Below are 19,448 nucleotides of genomic sequence, written 5' to 3' on the forward strand. Positions count from 1 at the left end.
TTCTTTTATCTTTAGAGATATATTTTCTTAATTCCTAAAGCCTCCAATTAGTGCCTTTTCTTGCTTAATATTTAATGATTAATAATATTTTGATCAGTATAGATTTTATTATTAGGTTGAATTTTGACAATTTCACATGGTTTAAACCATTTTATTGTCTTTTTAAAGAACCCATTTTCTCTCTCTATTGTATATAGGTTCTATGTCACTAATTTTTGTTATACTCTTTACTATTTATTTCCTTCTCCTTATTTGACTTTATTCTGCTGTTATTTTTTAACTTCCTAAGTTACATCCTTAACTAATTAATTTTACAACTTTTTAACATGTAGTATATGCATTTAAAGCCATAAATTTTCTACTAAGTACCACTTTAGCTGCATCCCACAGGTTTCGATATGTAGTGTCTTTATTGTTGTTTAGTGTTAAATATTTAATATTTCCATTATGATAGTTTGACTCATGGAATATTTATAAATGTGTTTTTTAGTTTCCAAATATATAGAGATTTTTAAGTTGTCTTTTTTTTTTCTTAATTCCTGGTATTACTGCATTGTGGTTAAATAACATGCTTTGTATGATACAAATTCTTTGGTGTTTGTTGAAACTTCTTTTATGGATCAGTAATCATTGAATCTTAAAAATACTGCATGTTAGTTTGACAAGAACATACAATCCTCAAGGGGAAAAGTTTCTACACACCAGGGAATTCAAAACTATTAATTCTATTGCTTAAATCTTCTATATCTTTACTAATTTTTTGGTCTCATCTCTCTCTCTCTTTTTTAAAGATTTCATTATTTACTTGACACAGAGATAGAGAAAGCAGGGGGAGCAGCAGGCAGAGGGAGGGGATGAAGCAGGTTCCCTGCTGAGCAGAGAGGCCCAAGGTGGGCTCCATCCCAGGACCCTGGCATCATGACCTGGGCTGAAGGCAGATGTTTGACTGACTGTTGTCATCTCTCTAAGTATCTTCTGCCTCATGATGAAGTCTTTTACTTTGTTCAGAATTCTGCCAGAATTTCACCTTAGAATGCCCTTTTGTCAGCATCCTATCGAAAATACCTGCTTCTTCAGATCTTCGCTCTCTTTTCCCTTATCCTGCTTTTTTCTTCGTAGCATTTATCTGTATAGAACATTATATTTTATGTTCTATGTCCATTGTCTAACTCACTAGGACATAAACTTGTTGAAGACAGGAATGATGCTCTATTCACACTGTATTTTCTTGCCTTCAACAGATATTTAATATATAGTTGTTGACTGAATGAACAAAAGTAGAGCTGTATTTCTGATATTCTAGTGAGCTTCTTTTTAGTTGAAGGAGGTTGTTACATGAGAGTTCTGTAGCTCTTTGCAAAGTGTTTTAGAATTCCTTTCTGTCTTGTGACCCTAGATCTGTGCCTATAAGAGTCTAAAGAAATCCAGATTGTTTTGTGTTAATTTTTAAGCTTAGATTTTAAGTTCTAAAAATAGGGTATATAAATGTTGATTCCTAAGGTACCCAAGGGACATATCTGAATTTCACATTTCTTTCATGTGACTTTTTATCACCTGGATCCCTACGAAGGATTTGGGTATTTTTTACTGTTTCTCCATGCTAGTCTGGAGATTTTTTCTACTCCTAATCTAATGGATTGGGTATTCTCTAATAAGAGTGTTTCAGTTGTTCTTCCATGCATCTCTTTGGCTTTAGGTCTTGTCTGCTGTCCACACATTGGTGTTGATATTCCATATGTCATCCTAAATATCTGGGTTTGTGTGAATATGATGCTCTGGATTCCAACAAGGCTTCAGCCCCTCCTTCCCCATTTGCTCTAGCTTTGAGTTCTCTGTTTTTTGTTTTTGTTTTTGTTTTTGTTTTTTTCTGACACTCAGAGGTATCCCTTTCTGTCTTTCACTCTAACATGGATCAGTTTTTAATTATCAAAATTTCCTAAATATCTGTGTATTTGAAGTGAAAGAGAGACACAGTCACATTAGTAGAATCTGATATATTCACTGCAATTAATAGCATTTCACAGTAGCTTGCTTTACTTCCAATAGGTCCATTAGGATCTTTATGTGAATCTTTGTCAAGTTTGTTTATAGCATGGTAATCACCTTACAGAAGATGCATGGTAAGTATACTAGCACTTGATTTGGATCATGTTGCCCTAATTCTCCACTGGCTAACATACTTCTGTGCTGTCATATCAATAATCATACGTGATTTTTTTTTTCCAAAGAAAAAATATCCTTTAACAGTTAACATCACGCAGTGTGTATTTCTCTCTCTCTCTCTCTCTCTCTCTCTTTCTCTCTCTCTCTCTTTGTGTGTGTGGTGGGAGGGAGGGGAAGAGAAAGAGAGGTCAAAGAGTTTAAGTGGAATGAGAGACTGTTAAGAGGAGAACAATAGTTGAGAGGAGGAGAGCTAAGGGAGAGGATGGGGAGTGGGTAAGAATACAATAAGACAGCTTGGCAAGGTTGGTTTAATTCTTTATAGTAAGGCAGATGAATTGTTAACAGAGGCAGATAAATTCTCCCAATGCCAGTCTACCCTCTCCTTCAACTCCTTGGACCTGACTTCTTTTCATATGTAGCTAAACTGGTCCGTTTGCTGATACCTGAGTGAAGTTGAGAGGTTTGCACTTATACTCAGTTTTTGGCACTTTGTGATTTGCACTGTGCTCATGTTATAGGGGGAAATTGGTCCCTCTGAGTAAAGATCAAGTAACTGTCATCTTGATTGTATGTGAAAGCTTCTGTTCTAGCATGTTATGTTAACAGGAACCCAGGATCAGCAAACCTGTGTTCTTTTGGAACTTCTTTGCTTCAACATTCTCAGTACATAGCAAGAACATAGGTAACAAAGGAGGTATTCATTTCTCACAAGTGAGGCATGGGCATTTCCTCCTCTTTTGTAAATATTGCAATGTTTTGTGATCTTTCATATCAGAAAAGAGAATCTTCCTTTATTTCTTTAACAAATCAGTTACTTTATGAAGCTTTCAAAAATGTTATTTTGCAGATAGATTCAACAATCTTATCCCTATTGTGTAATTTAGTAGTAAGCTTTCAGCATTCGACTTACCTGGGAAGGTCAAGCTTTTTGTGACCTCAGAAAGTCTGATCCTTGTTTTGTACAGACAATTACCTAAATGTTCCCATTATTTAGAATGGATATTTCAACCATCTCAAGGTTTACTTTTATTAGAATTCTCAAGTGTTTTCATTTATTGAATACTGAATCCGATTGAAGCATTTTTATAATATTATCTAAAATCTTATATTTTCTCATTTTATTTTAAAATTCGTGGTTGTTTGACATGCAATGTAATTTAATAGTAAACTTTACATTTAAATGTTATAGCTTTCACATTTTTACAGAAGTGCGGTTGAAGCTAAAAAAATATTTTGACACCATAGTCTTTAGAGATTTATGTAGCCAGAAGAGATAGAGTGAAATTGAGTGACAGAAAGGTAGAGTATTGGTTATCACAACTAGAAGGTCTGATAGCTTAATGAAAGCTGATTGGCAGTAGAATTTATTACAGCAACTGTAAAGTGGAGAATAGAAAATGATAGTGCTACTGATCAGTAAATAAGTTATCTCATGACAATGTGGATCAATGTGCTATCATTTAGAATCTTTACACACCAAATTTTAGTTTAATTGTGCAGCTATTTTGGTGTTGGAATACTATTTTGAAAAGCATAAAATGAGTTTTAGAATGTCTTTTGAAAATAGGTATCAGAATCATGTAAAAGGGTATTTAATACTTTGGGTTTATGAAGCTGTGTTTTACTTGGGAAATTTAGAAGACCTAAAAAAATTTGAGGGAGAAACAATTCTTATAATAGATGTAATGAAAATGTAACCTGAAATGGCCTGACAACACTTTCAATAAAACACTGGAAGAGAAATCAGTAAACATCTTGAAGACAAAGAAATCATGAGCAATGAACAAAGTAAGTTTATTACAAACAAATCATGCCTGACAAAATTAATAGTTGTTTAAAATAAAATTGCAAAATTAACATGGATAAAGAGAATGTATTTTTTAAACTTCAACCAAGTATTTTGTGACTTTTCAAAAATAATTTTAATGTTATGATACAAATAATATGATGGATTGGATAGTTATGAAAATACGATTCTATATAATGTCAAAATGTAATGCCAAGAATATGCCTAAATTGATTATGGGATTAGGTGGCAGTGACAAGAGTGACCTAAGGGGTTTAGGTCCCCTGTAATTCCCATCAATCCCCCAAAAAGTATTATAATTCATGTAAAAGCAACTTGTATATCTTGTAAAAACAGCTTCTAATACAAGTCCTCATAACCCCCTCTAATTAAATTTTGTTGCTAAATCTCTCCTGTATAGAAATTCTGTAAGCTTTACTCATGAGTTCGTATCAAAGGTCAACAAATCTGTCCAACTGTTTTTTTTTAATTGAGATATAATTGGTATGTGATAGTATGTTAGTTTCAGGTGTACAACATGATTTGATATATATATATATTGCAAAATAACTACCAATATGTCTAGTTAACATTCAGTCCCACACATATTTACAATATTGTGTGTGTGATTAGAACTTTTAAGATCTACTGTCTTAGCAACTTTCAAATATACAATATAATATTTTAAACTATAGTCACTATGATGTAAATTGCATCCCCAGGACTTATTTATTTTATAACTAGATGTTTGTACCTTTAGACCACCTTCACCTATTTCACATGCAACCCAACCCCCTTCTTCACCACTCCCTCATACCCTGGCAACTACCAGGCTGTTCTTTGTATCTATGAGTTCAGTTCTTTTGTTGTTGTTTTTTATTTGTTTTTCAGATTCCATAAGATTCCATTAGATGTAAGTAAGATCATATGGTATTTGTTTTTATCTGTCTGACTTATTTCATGTTGCTTATAATGCCCTCAAGATCTATTCATGTTATTGCAAATAGCAGAATTTCCTTCTTTTTGGTGGCTGAATAATAGTCCATTGTATATACATGCCAATTTTTTTTTTTTTTTACTGCATTCATCCATCTATCAACACTTACATTGTTTCCATGTCTTAGCTATTGTAAGTAATGCTACAGTGATGAGGTGCAAATATCTTTTCAAGATAGTGATTTCATTTCCCTTGGTATATATTCAGAAGTGGAAATGCTGGATTGTATAGCAGTTCTATTTTTAATTTTTTTAGGAACTTCCATTTTGTTTTCCATTGCGGCTGCATCAATTTACATTCCCACCAATAGTGCACAAAGGTTTTTTTTTTTTTTTTTTCCTCTACATCCTCACCAACCTTTCTTTTATCTTGTCTTTTTGAAAATAGCTATCCTAACTGGTGTGAGGTGATTTGGTTTTGATTTGCATTTCCCTGATGACCCTACAATTTTTGTAAGTAAAGTTTTATTGAAATATAGGCATATTATGTGTTTATATATTTATTGCCTATGGCTACTTTCATGAGATGATAGCAGAGTTGAGTAATTGAGACAGAAACTGTATGACCTACAAAGCTAAAATATTTATCATTTGGCCTTTTACACACATGGCTTTTTTTCTGATCCTTAGCTTAAATGAATGATTTTTTTTAATCTTTAGAAGCATTTAGAATAGTCAAATCTGGGCATAGGTAGAATGTTTGTACACTGTATGAAGAAGGCAGTGAATCTGTACATGTTACTACACTTAGGGTCTAGTACTCTAACTCTTCCACGTTTCATGAGTACTGACTCATCCATTTCAGCAGTAAAATACAAAATAAGATTTGTGACATTGTCACTGCCTTCATTCAGTTCCATTCAACCGTTATTGACATTATAAAAGTTGATGATGATATATCAATGGGTTTAATGGTGGAATGTGAAGGGAACTGTAGTTGAGAAAAACAGTGATGTTAGTCTTAAGTATCAAGACATGCTAGGTCTAATTCTCTGACAGTTTATTTTGTTTAGAACTCTCTGTCACCAAATTTATCTTGAATCTTTCTCCAAATGTAATTATGTTAGGGGCAGAACATTCCTCAGCCTGGGTTTTAACTTTAAAAAAATCATTTTGTTCACTGTGCTTGATAAATATTTATGGATTGAATATTAATAATTATTTTTGTATCTATTTATTTATCCTTCAGATATTTGCATGCTCACCATATGCCAGGCATAATGCCTGAATGCAAACAATTTGACAGTGAATTATGTATAGCTAAACTGATAGGATCCCTAATGTAGGAAGATAGACAGTGAATGTGTTTATCAATAAACAAAATGATTGCAGAGAGTGATAACCTGTGAAAAAAAGAAAACTGGGTAGTAGAATAAAGAGTGACTTGGGGCAGAAAGTGTGGATAGCAGGATAAAGAGTAATGAGGTGCCATCTGAGTTAAGATTGAATGATGAGAAGGGGAAGCCATCATTAAATAATCTGGGAGAAGAGCCTTAGAAGAACAAGTTCAAAAGCCCCCAACAACTGTGGCCTGATAAAGGAATAGAAGACAAGCATGTTTGGATCCTAGTAAGAGTTTGTGTGTATGTGTTGTGTTAATTTAAGATCCACCATGTTTTGTGTTTGTGTGAGAGTGTTGGTGGGAACAGTGCATAAATTAGCTCTTAGTATATATTTTTAGGTATTTCAATGATCATATTTTCAAAACTGAAATGTGTCTGAGCTAAAATGAGAGGGATTGAACTGATTATATCTGAATCAATTTTTGTTGAATCCAAGGGAAGACTATGCATAGGTGTCTGGGTAGGAATAGAAGAGTGAGAGGGGAAAGCATTGAGATAGAGTTTTGGAGAAATTGAAGATTAGCATTGGTTCTTTGGCTCCAAGACCATGTAGATTTCAGTTCCATAAATACTCGTTAACATATTAAAGGCTTCACTAAATGTTTGTCAAATCAATGTATACAGGTTTAATCTGATTGGCTTGGAGGGTACAATTTCTGATTGGATTAGAGAGTATAATTTCTGCATTAATTGGAAGAGAGGATACACAATGAAATCAGATTATGGAGGGCTTTGCAAACCGAACACATTGGATCGATATTGTAAGTGATTGGGAATCATTATAGGGAATAAGTAATAGCTAGATCATTTCCAAATATTTGTGTTTTTTATGGTATGTAGGATGAGTTAGAGACAAAAGGAGATGAGGATGGTATTTTATTCCAGATATACTTTTAATTTTAACCAGGTTTTCATTCCCAGGGAGGCTTGGCTGCATTGGAATCAATCACTTCATAAAAGTCCCTGGCTCTAATGATGAAAAGCTGCCTCAGTTACCAAGGTTCTTTCTTGTTATGTATTCTTGCATATATATTCCTGTTTGCCTTTGCTGTGCTTTCTTTCCTGTTTATCTGACTTTTAACCATTTTCAGGACGCTAAACATTCTGCCTCATTTTGCCCTTTTGTATTTGTATCTCATTGGTATTTGCTTGATTGCATTTATATTTAGGAAGTAATTCAATAAAAATTAGGTGGAACAGATTTATAACTCAAAACTTTTCTGTACAAACTATAAAAATGGGATTTTTTTCTGTTCGTTCTTTCCTCTTTTTCTCTTTTCCTTCCTTCCTTCCTTCCTTCCTTCCTTCCTTCCTTCCTTCCTTCCTTCCTTCCCTCCCTCCCTCCCTCCCTCCTTTCTTTCTTTCTTTCTTTCTTTCTTTCTTTCTTTCTTTCTTTCTTTCTTTCTTTTCTTCTTTCTCTTTCTTTTCTTCTTCTTTCTTTTCTCTTTTCTTTCTTTCTTTTCTTTTCTTTTCTTTTCTTTTCTTTTCTTTTCTTTTCTTTTCTTTTCTTTCTTTCCTTCTTTCCTTCTTCTTTCATTTTTCCTTCTTTCCTTCCTTCCTCTCTCTCTCTCAGGACCCCCCTCTCTCTTTCTTTCCAGCCTTTACTTTTTATGGGACTCCTAAAAATATTAAGGTTGGCTCTCTGAAAACAAATGAGATACAAATTTATTGCTATCTCTGGGAGCACTCAATCCAGACAGTGAGAAAGATGCACCAAGAAAATTTTCACGTTGTTGCAGCTTTAGCTACAAAAGCAACTTGTCTGCCTGCCCTCACCTTTGGGAACTGTTATTACAATATGGGCCATTTATCCTGTTGTCTTGGTTGGCCCTTAGATTATATAATTATTCAATTTTGTATCTCACCAGAACTATTTCCAAAAATAAAAATGAAGGGTCAGCTTTTATTGTAGAGTCCACATTTACTGAGATACTGATGCCCTATTTTTTCATCTAGGCATTTGACTCTGGGAAGTTAACAGTGGTATATAACTGCCAGCTGCACATAGGTGGTGCCAGTTTTGTCAACAATATATGAACAACTCCCCAAATGTATATGTTTAGGAAAAAACAGTATGAATGTGTCTTGCGTAGTAGTGAAGAGGTGGACTTGTGTTAAATGTAAAACCACATAAGAAAACCTATCAATTCATTACTGAAACTGAACATGTGGTACTGTTTGTAGAAGTGCAGATTCTGTGGCCAGTTTGACTAGGTGTGGATCCTGGTTCTGCCATTCAGTAGAGAGGCGATCTTTGGCAAATCACATAATCTCTTTATGCCTCAGTTTACATATCAACAAAATGAGAATAATGACATCTGATATCTAGCTACCCATCTTCTAGAGTTTTTGTGAAGTTTAAATAAGCAAATATACATAAAAGTACTTAGAATAAAACCTGAATATAGGGAATGTTTATATGTTTGTGATTATCTGATAATCTTTAGAAGTAAAGGTGAACATTAAATAGCTTTCTCTGCTAACTCTGGGAAACGAACTAGGGGTGGTAGAAGGGGAGGAGGGCGGGGGGTGGGAGTGAATGGGTGACGGGCACTGGGGGTTATTCTGTATGTTAGTAAATTGAACACCAATAAAAAATAAATTAAAAAAAAATAAATAGCTTTCTCTGACCCTGCCTCCTCTGAGAGTTACAAAAGTGTAAGAAAATTGTTGCGTCTTCTAGAATGTGGAATGATTTGAAAACAGCACTATATTGCTCTAAAGCTCAAACTCTGCTAGTGAAATTATCCTAAAAGAAAACCAACTTAACCTTTAACTAAGACTAAATTAAATAGTTGTTTTTACACTCCCCTTGTAGAAGAAAGGAAACCAATCATAAGAAAATATTTCTTTATTAGAGATGTCTTCAAAAAGCAACTTTAAACATCCTTGTTATGCCCAGTCTCACTGTCTTGTTAGTGCAATCTCCAATGTCTATGCATTTACAATTTTGTAAAATTAGAAGGCAAATGATCTTTTGTGGGTCCCTTTGATGTGGAAATGTTGGGGTTCGGATTGAACTTTCAAGAAAGAATTCTTGAGATAACTTCGGTGTAAAAAGGTGGTTTTATTAAAGCACAAGGACAGGTTGCATGTGCAGAAAGAACTGCACTGGGGTTTAGGTGACTGATTATATACTTTTAAGTTGGGAGAGGGTTAGGGATAACATAAAATCTCCAAGGAATTTTCGCAGCAAGGTTTCCAGGACCTCGAGGGGGCTAGTTCTTGTTAGGAAAAGATCATTTATTACTGTCTAATAAAACTTTAGTCATAAGATCCCTCAGATGTCTTATCAGTGCACCATATGCTTAGAGGATGATTGCCAAGATATTTCTTGGAGTGGGGTTGGGGGAGAGATGAAGGAAGTTTCCGAAGAAAATTTTATGTTTTATACATTAAAGTAGACTTCCAAATCCTGGGGGTTTGGGATAATGTTAAGCTAAGATTGCCTTTTGCCATTAGCAAAGTGTCAACATAGAGGCAGTTGAGTTCCTGGAAGAAGATCACTCTCCCTGTTTCAAGGACTTGTCAATGGGATGTAGGCAGTAAGGAAATATGATTTTTTTCTTTTGCCTTAGTTTCCCACATCACCTGGACTCCTAGAAATTTATATAAAATTTTGTGAACATGTACACTTCTAGAGAAAGAGATAATCGGTTTTCTATCATCTTCTCAGAGGGGCTTAGGACCCCCCAAAAGTTTAAGAAATATCCTCTATGGCAGTATACATTTTTCATCTTTAATGAAGATATAATTATAAAATCCTATTTACCAATGAAGGAAAATCTGCTAGTTATCTTAGGTTTCTAGTTAAAAAAAAAAATCTAAACAAACACTATTTTCTCTGGTGAACCTTCAGCAAACTAGAAGTTCAGTTCATCAGCATTCCAGATAATCAGTGCTTACTTGAGAAAATGGTGAATTTTATTTATTGTTCATGCCTTCTTTTTGTCCTTCTAGTTTTGGAATTATTAACATTTTCTATAGTTTTGTCATTGCATATTTCTTATGATATGCTTAGGAGTAAGAACATTATCTAAATGCTCCAAACCCATTATTATATCCATCTTATTAATATAATTTAATAGAGAATATTTCTGTACATTCTGTCCAAGTATACTATGGAATAAAGTACCTGAAAGAGGACAAGGGAAAGTTGGAAAGAAGGGAATTTTACTGATCTCTGAAATCTTAAAAATGTGTTGTATTTCTTATGCACTTATCTCAGTGTTTAAATTCACATTTACTTTGATGTTTTTTAATTACTTTTATTAAAATTGGTTAATAGAATATTTTAAAATAATTTATGGATTCTTAGGAAGGGTATACATTTTAAGCTCAAAAACTTTAAAGTTTTTAGTTGAAGGAGTTTAAGTAAATAATTCAGAAATGCATTCTGTTTACCTGTTAATAATTAAGCAGGTTAGACTGTGTACTTTTTATAGTCATTGAGTTTTAATTTATTTATTTGTTGGTGTGTTGGTTTTTAAGAATTTATTTAAGGCATTCTACTATTGGGAAATAAAAATGAACAGAATAAAGCTGCACATAATAAAGGAAAGGGATTCAGTTATTTTAAAGAGACAAGTGGCAAAAAAAAAAAAGAAATAGACTGGATTTTAGGATTAAAAGAAGTATTTATTACATAATCTTTCTGAACCTCTCCCCTCTGGTTGGAGGGGAAACGGAAATACCTAACAGCAAGTATGAATGAGTCAAGTGAATAGTCTTTTGTTGCTGCCCTAGAGACTGATTCAGTAGAACTTGATTTGATCTTAGATGGCTTCATTATGGGGTTTGGCCAGGTCATTTTTATGGATTTTTGGAGAAGTCTACCATAGAACTTATTAGATTCTTGGGTGCTTTAAAAACTCTGGCAATATCCAAAGTCAGAATGAATACCTTCATTCTAAGAAGCACGATTATAGACTAGAACTGAATTAGTCTTTTCCAGTCTTTGAGGAATTGCATCTTGTCCTCTTGGCCATTTATGTATACATTCTTCCTGATGTTTTTTAAGGATTATACATTAGTTTCCATATGCCATTTTTGATGAGGTACAAACTTCATATTTAAAATTTTATTTAATGAAGAAGACTTACTTTCTATAATTATCAATAAAGGAAGCCTTTAGCAGTTTCCATTTATTTTGTTCTAAGGTATCTTGCTTGCTTTTAATTTTTACTTATTTGAAATTATAACTGTAATAGTCCTAACACTGAAATTGATGCATTTTGTTTTCTCTTACATAATAGTATGCTTACAATATAAATATAGCCTCAAACTTCTTTTAAGATTTCTACATTCCAGTTTTCTACATTTCAGGCTGTGCATTTCTTTGAAATTTTAATTAAAGATCTCTTAGATTCCTAGGAGCCAAATTTTAATTGATTACATCTTTAAGCTTATTAAAGAATATTTGTTATAGATTTTTATCTATTATTTTATATATATCTTAGCTTGGGTTTTTTCTATCCTGAACTGCCTATTCACTTGAAAAAAAATGAGATCTTTGTTTCATTTTATTTATTTATAAAGATTATTAACTCTACTTTGAAAAATTTTTTTAGGTAGTGAAATTCATAAATCTTTATTCTTATATTCTGCTATTGTCTATGTGGCTTAAAAGCATTTTCACCAAAATTCAGAAAATTATATACATAGGTTTTCTTATAGTTCTTTACTCATTATATTAAGATGTATCAATCTGATTTATATTTCGGTTCCTGGTAAGAGGTAGGGAACAGAAAAATTTATTTTCCTATATCATTAGTCTCAATTCTGTGAAAATGCTACATGTAATCCTTATCCCATATTAGAGTCCCTGAGGTCTGTTGTGATCTGTCTCTTCCACTGCCAATATCACCCCATCACCTATATTCCAATCATTGATGAAAACTAACCTTGTCCTCTACTCCTTTGCTGAGGGTCAAAACCAAATACTAGATTTTTTTTTCTTTTGTGACATCCTATTTGGTTTTATTTATTTTTAAAAATTTCAGCTAACTTTAAAGCATCAGAACTACTAAAGATAGTTCTAATTCAATTTAGTTCAGCAAAGACTTATGGAATGTTTGCTATATACCAGTCCTTGTACTTGTATTAGGAACATGTATGTGAATTGGAAATCTGCGTGCTACAATCCTTGCACTAGAAAAATGTATTAATTTGGTGGAGGCAGACAGAGCATGAACGTGGTCAAGGTAGTGGCCTAATATTGTACCTTTATTTTTTTAATTCTTTTTTATTTTATTTAAGTCTACAATTTACTGACTCTAGCCATTTTATGTATTTTTCCTTTTTATCTTTCTTTTAAACCCAGAAAAGATGAAGTAACATTGCTTTAACAGAGTTATATTGACTCAGGCATATGAAATATGATGACTTTTTCAGATTCATACAGTCTGTTTACTTTTTCTAATTAATGAACTGATAATTGTGTCTTCCTATTTTCAGTTCTGTAAATTTTTATTGGATATTTGCTAGGCACTATTTAAGGAGCCATAGGGAGAGAAAGATGAATATCTTTGACAAATTTATAATTTAGTAGGGGAAATTCATTATTCATAAAATAATAGCAACATAATAAAATAATAGATATGAAGAGTTTTGTTTGCTGTGTGCATTATACAAAGCAAGGTAATATATATTAACTTATTTGCCTCTTAACAATAGCCCATCTAGTCCCCTAGACACTTATTTGACTCTCTCACTTCATGCAAACTTTTTCTTATTGTCACCTCCTCTGAGAAGATTTCCTGTCCAAACCTGTTTAAAATATCAGCCCATGTCATTCTCAATGCTGTTACCTTACTGTTTGCACTCATGGTACTAATTATATGACATAAGTTTACCAACCTGTTTGCTTATTGTTTGTTTTCCACTACTACACTGAATATTGAATGGAAGACTAAACAATGGGTTGTATAAGTTTACAGTAGTGAAAGAGCAAAGTTTAATATATAAAATTTAACTTCTTTATGTCTAAATTTCTTTATCTGTAAATGGATGCAGACTTTGTGCTTATTTTATAGTTGGTCAGGCTGTTCATTCTTTCATTCAATAAATATTCACTGATCTTAGTATATGGCAGACACTGTTCATGAAATTGGGAACAGAGTGAAAAAAGACAATGTCTGCCCTTATGGCACTTCCATAAATAAAAATTACTTTTATAATACATCACAAAATGGCCAAATTAATTTTCTCCAAATTAAATTTCCCCACCTATCCCTACAATCTGAACATTTTTTCTATTCCTGATTATATTCTCTGTTTATCCTTGATTAATGGTTCTAATCACACTCCTAAAAGATTGTAATTTTCAGTGCTTCTTCTAAAGTTTGGTGTTACACAGTAAATGTGGTATTACTCATGTATCCCAACTATAACAGTACTAGCACCTTCCTTTCCTCAATCTCATTTATCAGTACAGTTTAAACTCAGGTTTGTTTTGGTTTACTGGTATAGTTTGCTGTTTAATTCTTTGTTTTCCCTTCATAAAATATTATTTATGCATATTAAAGATCCAATCAATTAAAATCCTTAGATATTTTTCATTTTAATGATTTTTTTTGACTGTAGATGCACTGGATGATAGGATTGGCTTATGTTTATGTATGTACTTCCATTAGTAAAACTGCTTTTGAGATTTTGAATGGCTGAATCTCTGTGGAGATTATTAGTAAATATGACATCAAGGTCATCATTGAGATTTCATAGCAAATTTAGAGGGAGAACTTTCCAAGGACATAAAATATCAAATTCAATTTTTAATAGGAGAGTTGTTTCTAGTTAAATTTTTTTTATATTCAGACTCATCGAATAGCCTTTAAAGCCACCTCAACATCCTGCCTGTTTTCCTGACTTCAGTCCTAGCTTTGAGTCTATACCATCAAATGCATTTGGATGGAAAAGAATTTAAAAGTGGCTCATCCATTTGCTTGACATCCCTGCCTCCAAATCTGCAATAATAGCCTTGCTTGCTGAGACAGAAAACATAAAGCCATGTTCTCATGTCAGTGCATTAGGTACTATACACCAGTTCAAGCTATATTGAACATATTACCCTCTGCTCCCTGTTTCTTTCTGTCCATTTACTTTTTATTCTATAGATTATCTTCCTTTATGCAGATCTCCAGCCTCACTCATTATTTTGAGGATAGGGCCTGTGTTTTATGTTTGTATTTTTCCTAACTCATCAGTACTTACCAGTGTATTATATACAATAGATCTTTGCAAAATCTCTATTAATTAAGAATAAACAAATACAACGGCTAAGAACTATTTGGGATTCGTTTTTTTTTTTTTCAATTATACAAACATAAATGTAAAAACCTGTAATTGTGTAAATTAAGAAAACTGTTAATAATACTGTAATAAAGACCCTGGTCTACATCTAAGCCCTGTACCTACCGTGATTTAAATAATATATTTTTGTCACACTTTACTGTGTACTTGTACTCACATATACAAATGAATATGTTAGCTTTTATTTTTCTTTTGGAAATTATAGATCTTAGTTGACACACACAAACTCAGCTACCTACTTCTCAAGGTTATAAACAAGCTATGGAAATGTAAATTGCTTCCTTGGAAGATTTCTAATTTTAAGTATTTTCTTTTTACAGTCACACTAAAAGAAGTATTAAGAATTGCCCTTTGAGACTCTGAAGACTGAAGGTAATGTCCAGTGATATTTTCTTGAATGGGTTTTATCTTCTTGAAAAGTTTCATAATACTTAAGGTCTTGGGTTTACCGCCTCAGGTCTTTATTGCCCTTTAACACATTATATATCTTTTTCTGTCTCTAAAGAATAATCTGAAATTGTAAGTCAAAAAAGAAGAACCCTTGTGTCATGTCAGAATGTCTCAGCCTAATTGGGTGTTGCTATACTTCTTCTTCCTTCTATATGGGAATATGGGAATGCATTATGGCCCTTCCCTGTTTTTGAAATCAGTTCAGAACATTTCTGATTTTATACCTTGCCCTTTTCTTAAATAGACATATTGGCTCAAAGCCAAAAAGTCAGCACCATTCCTCCTTCGGAAGGGCTTTACAACTAACTATATGAGCTAAAAATGCATTTGTTGCAGACAACAAAACCGTGCAAGAAACCATGCGGATGAGATTTAGTGGCTACTTATAGTCACAAGTCTAGAATTTCAGGCAAGAAGTGTACAATAGACTTGTGTTGCTGTATTGTGTATGAAGAGCTCATAGGGATTGAAGAAGGTTTCTGAGACAAGAGGGGGCTGTAATTACTTTGCTTCTTACATGCATGGTTAGATCTTCCAGCAAGAATAACATGGTAGGGTAATTTATTATAGAAGAGTAAATCACATTGAGATTACATTGGAGGGGGATGGGGTGCTGCGATCCAACCATCAGTTTTGTGAATACATACACTTAAGCATGTGTGATAGCTTGTTTTTAATTTCTTTACACCAGTGCACACCTCAAACATTCCGTTTAGCAGTGGGATATGCAAATTGTTCCAAATGCAGCAGCAGTACTTTCACCTGAATGTCAAAACTGTCAGAGAGCTTTAAATCAAATCTTTATAACATTTTTTTAAAAACCAGCCAGTCCCAAGATTGAGGCACCAAACTCTCTGCAAAAACTTGATTCCCATGCTTCTAAAATGCTCCAGTATGTCAACAGGGTAATGTCAAAGTTCTAATTCACCTGCTTTCTAATTTTAACCTTTTAAGGATTTTATTTTATTTGGCTTAATTACGATATTTTCTACAAATTAATGATAAATGCCTTGATTAATAAAACCAAATGTCAGAGAAAATGACAACTTGATGAAAAATTAATACTCGGCAATATTTTAAGGTACAGAAGTACTAAAGATGTACTCTTAAACCTTATACTTCATCAGCTCTTTTTGAAGGTGGGTAACAGCATTATTTTTGCACAGAAGTTTCCATAGCCACATGTGTAGATGCATTTTAGCAATATAATTCTCATCTGTTGTTTTTACTACTAGCTGTTATAGATAGAAATATATTCTTAATCTCTCCTTTTCCTCACAATATTATTCATTTTTATTTCACAAAATCAAGGAAAACTACATTTTAGGTTGGTTATAGAGATGAAGCAACCATATTAAGCATCCAAACAGCAACACATGTGTGTGTGTATTTCGAGAGATCTCACGGTATAAAATGTAGTAGTTTGTGACTGGATATCTGTTAGACTGTTAATTCATTTGGTTATAAATATTTCAACTGGAACATTTAAAAATTATTCGGCAAAAGTATTACATACAAAGAGAGAGCATCTCTATTTCAAAGGGAAATAGATTTTAATGTGGGGATTTACTTTTTTTTTCAATATTTTTTTCCTGAGGTTTTATTAAGAGACCTGAATACCAATCAAGAGTTGTAATTTGCTTTTTTTCATATAAACTGTTGGTTAGATTTAAAAAACCTAAAGAACAAGAAATAACGACTATTTTTTCCCCTTTTATAGAAGGTCATGGAGCTAAAGGATTTTTAAGGATTCCATGTATTTTTTTCAGTTCACAAACACCAGGATGCCTTTTGGATATGAATACTTAATTATTTGATCAAATGTTATACAGAAATAATACTATGCAGGAATTATAGTTGGTTTTGTTTTTTATTTTCATATTTTCACAGATGAAGCTGCCAACCAAATGAGGGAAGGCACAATGACCTCTTCTGTGTTGTGCTTTTGTTTGGTTTGGTTGTTCAGGGATAAAAAGACACACATAATGCACTGTCAGTGAAATGGACACACTTTGACCATCTGTTCATGTAACGACATGATGGCCATACCTATCAACAGAAATTTCTGCCAACTAATCTTAAAATTACTTTTTTGTTTTTTTTTTTTTGGTGATATGCTGGGAATTTCTAGATAGGTGTTTCAGGCATGTTGCTATGCATACTAAGATAAATAGAGCTAAATGTTGGTCAACATCTTGTAAATACAATTATGCTAATCCCAAGGGAAAACATTCTTCAGTGGAGATTTCTGGTACTGTTTAAAATTGGAGATGGATTGTGCTGAATCTTCCTTTAGCTGGCTATAGGTTTTATTGTTTTTGTGTATTGTCTGTTCCAGACATCCAGTCTGTACTGGCAAAGCTGCTTGATGAGTAGGGGCCACCAACATCGCTGCCCTGACTGCTTACATACCTGCCATGAATAATAGATTTGTCAGCTAGTTAATCATTGCATTGTAACTGCCTCTGTTCCTTCTTAGCTGATCATTGCCCAGATAAGTTTACATTGCACTGTAGCACAAAGCTTCTATTATGTTTCTATACCTGCATTTATTTGTATACCAAAGCATCTATTCTTTTTTCAAATACTGGTAAATGACATGTCACACTTCTTTGACAATTCTTAAATTACATATTAAACAATGTACTTCTTCCCCTTGTTTATTGTATTCATCTGCCTTTCGCCAATTTACTTCCATATATGAACCAATTAACTTTTATTCATTAGTTAAAGGATTTCGTTAAAGAAATACTAACACCTACCTTACAATTCAGTTTTATAAGTTTCCCATTGAGATTCTAGTTATTTGGATTAAGTACTATAAGAGAATGTGATCATTTCCCCCAAAATGTTTATGAACAAAGGAGGTAGAATGAAACCCAAAATAATCTTGTTGTACTTGATGTGACATTGTTTGATCCTAGAAATGAGGACAACTGACCAAACCTTATACAGTTAGAATCTTTAGTTTCAGGAAGATGGAGTTGATTTTTTAAACTTTATGCTGGTGTGAACAAACACAATGATCAGCTGATGTTCTTTGGAGAATCTAAAGTTTATGGAAAATTGAACCTGTTCGACTATCTCTTATCTGACGGGGAAAAAAAAACCCTAAAAATGAATTGGTTTTCTGATAGACTTAAAATACATCAATATATAGTTTCAGTACCTATAATTTGACCATATCTCCTCTCTAAATGACTATTTACTCCCTTTGGAAACTGCTTTCTCTCCTTTAAGCTCACACTGTTTTACTCTGCAAGCTCAAGTAATTGAGACCTTACTGGTTTGAAAAGATTAAGGCAGCTTCCAGAGTTGCCTACTATATAACATAAGTACCAGTAGAATGATCAGTTCCTCTCAATAGGATTCATTTACCTTCATTTCCTTTGCAAGCTTGTGTTTATTAATGAATAAACTACACTCATGAAACACACTGCTAAATAGATCAATCAAAAGATATCAAGGAAAACCGTGAACATTGTCCAAGATATGTAGGGGATTTGTGTTTCCTGCCTAAATGCTGCTTTCATTCTTCCTCCCTATCTACCATCCCCCCTAATATCCAGGTCTCTCTTTGTATCCTTTAGTGATGACAAGATGTTTTTTATTCCTCTAATGAAGTGGGAAACAGATTAACATGCTTTCTTCTTGGGAATTAGATTACTTATTGTAGTACTGCTCAACATATCTTTGTAATACTCCCCAACCCCTACCCACAACTAATTAGTGACTTTCAGAATTAGGGAAAATCTTGGTTGTGTGGTGGCTCTATATTTACCAGTGATCAAGGAAGTGTTACTAATACACTTGTCAGTATTAAAAAAGAATTAAGTAAATAAAGGGCCAGATGGCCGAGCCCAGGACCTATCAGGAACCCAGTATGTGTGGGCTGGTCCAACGGAATGACAGAAGCATATTACCAGGCTAAGTGGAATCAGAGTTAGGCTTTCACTTTTAAGAAAAAGGACATTTTTCAAATGTGTTTTCTTATGATATAGTGATTTACATGTTCAGACCTTATTTGTACTAGTAACATTTGAAAGCATGTAGTTCCTTGTATATCAAGAGACCAGAGTATTTATGTGTATCAGAAAAGTCTGTTGGAACAGGACACAGTGCATTTTTGCTGGTTCAGAGAAGAATCCTGCTTTGTTCTCTCATGAAAGCCTATGTTTACTGTTATAACTTACTACATTTTATTTTAATTGAATATTTGTCTCCTCCAATAGACTCTACTATGGCTTATGATATAAGGAACCTGGTTATGTAGAGGTTGTTATGGTTTATGGCCAGTTGAGGAACTAGTCAATATTCTCTGTTTTGTTACAGTAAGAGCATTACAATAGTGGTTATAATAAGATTAACTTAAAGTGAAGAAATTGAGAAAATAAATTCCC

General features: G+C 33.2%; 1 protein-coding gene across 27 annotated transcripts in view; it reads left to right on the forward strand.

Moving 5' to 3' along the window:
• The window catches only part of ZBTB20 (zinc finger and BTB domain containing 20), a 781,647-nt gene that overhangs the window by 139,745 nt on the left and 622,454 nt on the right, over nt 1-19,448 (forward strand). For 21 of the 27 annotated variants that reach the window (XM_077884681.1, XM_077884673.1, XM_077884670.1 and 18 more), the window contains one exon: nt 14,919-14,970. The gene's annotated coding sequence lies outside the window, so the exon portion shown is untranslated. Of the gene's footprint in view, nt 1-2,843; nt 2,903-3,843; nt 3,952-5,333; nt 5,399-7,210; nt 7,289-14,918; nt 14,971-19,448 lie in introns of those variants that run through there. The other 6 variants (XM_077884684.1, XM_077884690.1, XM_077884688.1 and 3 more) reach the window with 5 other exon arrangements.

Source organism: Canis aureus, chromosome 35 (genome assembly GCF_053574225.1).
Source record: "Canis aureus isolate CA01 chromosome 35, VMU_Caureus_v.1.0, whole genome shotgun sequence".
NCBI classification, from domain to species: domain Eukaryota; kingdom Metazoa; phylum Chordata; class Mammalia; order Carnivora; family Canidae; genus Canis; species Canis aureus.